The following is a 5,424-nucleotide window of genomic DNA, read 5'->3' as shown; positions in this document are numbered from 1 at the left end:
TTACATAGCCTTTACAATTTGGCTTCCCTTTGGACTTATCCATATGACCATATTAAGGCTTTTTTACATCCTCCAAGTTGTATGGAACTGTAATATAGTGCCCATCAAAGTGTATGGGGCCTTATTGTATCCCTTAATGCCTGATTTCATACAGAATTTGACAGAACAAAAATTGTGCCATGTTACACTGGATGCTGTATTACGGAGGTATATCTCTGAAATACGATGCTGTACATGTGCCATACAGCCTGCCGCATGAGGACTAACACACGCCGACTATATAACTCAGGCTGCATCTGGGGTGTTAATGATTATGACACAGAACATCTTGGAATAGATACATCCATCAGAAAATACATGGTCAATTTCATAATATAAGGCAATGTATAACATGTGTGGTTACCTTTACTGTATGCATGGCCACTTATTTATTTATTTCTGTTACTTATATTCTGTTACTTATATAGCGCCAACAAATTCTGCAGCGCTGTACAGAGGTCCTTACTGTCTCCATTGGAGCTCACAATCTAAATTCCCTATGCTTGCAATGATTTTCTTGTGTTTCTTCTATAGTATGTTATAAGATAACTTGGGTCATGTAATAAAAAAATATTTATTGACTGGATTGTTTCCAGTTTCAATCTTCAGCTCTATCCATTTTTGTTTGCCTTTAATCATGGAATTTAAAGAAATTCTGTCTATTCTGTAAACAATGGCTTGATCAATTGTTTTCAGAAAGGCAATGATCATGGTAAGTTTAATTATACGAGTATATCTAAATCTAATCTCGCATAAAATCATTTTAAATCTTCTGAAACTGGATAGACTACAACTTCTTTGTCCCCCAAACAGAGCTGGATTCAACTTGGTGGATGCTCCTGGGTAAAAATTTGGTGGAGGAACACTCAAGTAACAGCTTATTCCCCTATGGCAATAAATACACTTAGCCCCCGGATTTGAGGTATTGGAGCTCTGCACAAGGAGAATGGAGCACTGACACTTAGGCTTCGTTCACATCTGCATCAGGACTCCGTTCATAGGTTACGTCAGAGCTTTCCGTCAGGGGAAACCAATGAACAGAACCCTGACTGAAACAAACGGAAACCATAAGTTTCCGTTTGCATCGCCATTGATTTCAATGGTGACGGATCCGGTGCAAATGGTTTCTGTTTGTCCTCGTTGCGTAAGGGTTCCGTCGTTTTGACGGAAATTAATAGCGCAGTCAATAGCGCAGTATTGATTCCGTCAAAACGACAGAACTCTTAAACAACGGTGACAAACGGAAACCATTTGCACCGGATCCGTCACCATTGAAATCAATAATGAAAGAAACTAAAAACGGTTTACGTTTGGATTTCGTTCATAGGTTCCCCTGACGGAAAGCTCAGACGGAACCTATGAACGGAGTCCCGACGCAGATGTGAACGAACCCTAAGTAACGTTTATTAATAAAAGCTGCATAATTGCATCTTCTCCCACATATTAAAACTTTTATATTGTTGGAGATACACTTACAACTGTTCAAAAATTTTTTAAAACACCCAGTATGTCTTGCTGCTGGGAGTGCCTGTGAAGCACTGGAGGGAACTGGGAGGTAAAGGTCCCTATGTGGTGGAGACCCCGAAGCATTTGCCCCTTTTTGAAAAACAATAAAAACTAAAGTAATAAGTGGAAGTAAACCTACAAAATTCTAGCCAGTGACAGTAAATGATGTTATAGGTCTGTATGCTCCTTGTATTAGTGGGAATCACAAGTCAAGTAACATGTTAATATAATACATAGTATTACACAGTTTGGCCAAAGCATATGTAAAATGCTATTTTTTCTACTACAACTCTTAGGTATTATTTAGAATATTGGCGGTAATTTCCAAAATTGGAACATACTGTGATTTTACATAGGAGCTATGGTGTTGCCATTATTTCTTACAGCCCTGATGTTGGGTTGGTGCGATGAATGGATAGTTTAGGAGATGGCCACAGAGGACACACCATGTCATAAGGAAAATAGAGATGTTCCTATAACACCATACAGTGCTGTGGTTACATATTCTGCAAACAAGATTTACAATAATCCTGGCGTTGATACATATCTGTATCTTAAAGCTGAGATAGCAAATGATGCTCATGTACAACATGTTCCCTACTCCTTTAATTTTTCAGAAGAAAGGCAATAAGATTTCTTGACATAGTCTATATTTCCACTTGACATAAAGAGAGCAGTGTGCACAGTCTGTCTCACCTGTGATCTAACAACGACTGACACCCAAATCTAATCATTCCGCTTGGATGTTGGGAAATCCCATGGATGTTAGGAAACCACCTGAAGCATAGCCAATCCGTAGAATTATATACTGAAAGTAACAAGACAGACACATGAGGATACAACTAGAAGGTCTACCGTCCTGCATTATATCTGTGTGTCTGTCTGATATAATTTTTAAGGCTAGTATGAATCTACCATGAACTTAGCCAGGAGTCAGTTCTATAAAGTGTTGCAGCATGCAATAATTTTTTTTAGCATTGTGCAGTGTATGCGACATATTATTCTACTGACGGCATTATGCAATTGCGCTTTACAAACAGGCGCCATCTGGTGGTAAAGTTGTAAAGCAGAATGTTACATAAAAATGACCATTTTTATCTATCAATTTTACGACAGTAAGTGATATATTTATTGTTTCCTATTCATATGCCAGAATTCCTCTCTGCACAGCATGTTTATCAAATTATCTTGTCTGCACTTTCTATACTAGTCTAACAGCAGTCTGCATTTCTCTTTCCTTATTGTATATATTTTTTCAGCTTGATAAATATAAATTTGTGCAGTCTTTTTCTTTAGCTTATGTCGGCTACAAGGGCAGTATAATGAGACTATGCAGACCTGTTCATATACACCAATTGTTAAAAAGACTGTGAGATTGTGTAGGGACAAAGCCTAGTTGTCAATGTATTCATACATTTCCAGGAGGAGTAACAGATGAACACGCCCAATGCAGAGTTCTAAGAAACAATGCTCCAGAATTGTTATTTCATGGGGAATGCAAGTATTTATTAAAACAGACGTGTCAGGAGAGGAGACAAGTACTTTTTAAAGGGGTATTCCCATCTTGGGACCAAAACCTATGTCTAGAATGGTGGCCCCTGACCCCCATCCTACCTGCTCTTGCTGCTCTCTGGCTTGCCATGGTACAATGTCTCCATAATTCATATTTACTTCTATGGGAGTTACGGAAACAGTGCAGTTGTCACGATGCGGGGTGTGGACCCACTGGGCCGTACCGCGTAGCGGGATGGCAGCTGGCCAAACAGGTAAGTACAGAGTTCAATTAGTTCAGCTAGGGTACCTGAGGCAATCGTAGGCAGTAGCGAGGCAGGCACCTCCAGGACCAGGCGGCAGGAAGTCGTCAGGTGAGGTGTAGCAGATCAAGCGTAGACTGTAGCACAGCACGGCAATAGCACAGCACGGCACTAGAACTAGGTAGCACGGAAACAGGATACGGGATACAAGAGCAAGGCACACTGGGAAACTGGAAGACACTGGGAGACCATAAGCACGACAAACGATGGGTAACAAACAACGCTCTGGTAAAGAGCAAGAGGACAGAGCCCTTTTTATAGCCCAGGGCATCTTGGGCTAGATTGCAGACTTCCTGCAAAAATGCACGCACTGGCCCATTAGGGCCGTGCATGCGCGGGCGAGCGCGCCCGCCGGAGACACTCGAGGTCCGGAAGTGAGTGCCAGCGCCTCACAGGAGGACGACGCTGCAGCGAGGTAAGATGTCCATGGCCACGGCAGTCGAGGTTAACGACCGAACGACGGACCGTGGCCATAGACGTTACAGTATCCCCCCTCTTATGCCCCCTCTTCTTGGGACCAGAGCGGGAGAGAAACTTCCTCACGAGGACAGGAGCATCGATGTTCTCCTCTGGCTCCCAAGACCTCTCCTCTGGGCCGAACCCCCTCCAATCCACTAAATAAAATGTCCTTCCTCCCACCTTCTTGGTAGCCAGAATCTCCTTTACTTCAAAAGTCCCCGATGAGCCGCCAGGGGCCACTGTGGAGCTAGGAGTCCTGGAGTAGCGGCTCAAGACCACGGGTTTCAGCAAGGAGACGTGAAAGGAGTTAGGAATCCTGAGGGTAGGGAGCCGCAGCTTGTAGGATACCGGGTTGATCTGTAGCAGGATTGCGAAGGGTCCGCGGAACCTAGGAGCAAATTTGCACGACGGCACCTTCAGCCGGATATTCCTAGAAGACAACCAGACTTTAGTCCCTGGAAGGAACTGCGGAGGCGCCCGTCTTCTTGTATCTGCCTTTCTCTTCATGCGGTCCACCACCAACAGGATAGAAGATTGGGTCTGTTGCCATATCTGTAGAAAGTCCCTGAAGTTAGAATCGGCTGCAGGCACTTGGGACATAGTAGAAACAGGAAGAGGTATCTGAGGATGTTGGCCGTAGACGATGAAGAATGGACTGGAAGTGGTCGACTCACTGGTGTGGTTGTTATAAGAGAACTCTGCCCACGGGAGCAACTGCACCCAATCATCATGGCGCCTGGAAACAAAGTGACGTAGATAGTTCTCCATAATCTGGTTAACTCTCTCGACTTGCCCATTGGATGATAGGCCGAAGAGAAGTCCAATTTTACACCGAGGAGGCCGCAGAGTGCTCTCCAAAACTTTGAGGTGAACTGGACCCCTCTGTCCGAGACAATATGCAGGGGCAAGCCGTGCAGACGGAAGATGTGTTGTATGAAGAGGTCAGCCAATCGCGTAGCAGACGGCAGGGCGGTCAAGGGAATGAAGTGAGCCATTTTGGAAAATCGATCCCCCACCACCCAGATCACACTGCAACTCGCAGAAGAAGGAAGATCCGTGACAAAGTCCATAGCGACATGTTGCCACGGGGCAACGGGCACAGGCAGTGGTTGGAGCAGGCCAGCAGGTCTTGAGTAAGCAACTTTATTTGCTGCGCATACCGTGCATAAGGAGACAAAGTCCATAACACCTTTGGGCAGCGTGGGCCACCAGAACTGACGGGTGATTAGATCTTGGGTCTTACGAGCACTCGCGTGACCTGCCTGCTTAGAACTGTGACCCCAGCGAAGAATTCTTCCTCGGTCAGCCAGACATACAAAAGTCCTACCCGGAGGAATGTCTCTAACTTGCAGGGGATTCACAGAGAAGATGCAGGATGGGTCAATAATATTCTGTGGAGATTCCATGGCGTCTTCGGTTTCAAAAAATCTAGACAAGGCATCGGCCCTCACATTCTTGTCGGCGGGTCGGTAGTGGAGTTCCAACCGGAACCAAGCAAAGAACAACGACCACCTGGCTTGGCGAGGATTCAACCGCTGGGCCGTCTGTAGGTAGGTCAAATTCTTGTGATCCGTGAAGATCAGGATAGGATGAAACGCGCCCTCCA

This window comes from Rhinoderma darwinii, chromosome 2, assembly GCF_050947455.1.
Source record: "Rhinoderma darwinii isolate aRhiDar2 chromosome 2, aRhiDar2.hap1, whole genome shotgun sequence".
Taxonomy (NCBI): domain Eukaryota; kingdom Metazoa; phylum Chordata; class Amphibia; order Anura; family Rhinodermatidae; genus Rhinoderma; species Rhinoderma darwinii.
Note: the sequence above shows the minus strand (reverse complement) of the source record.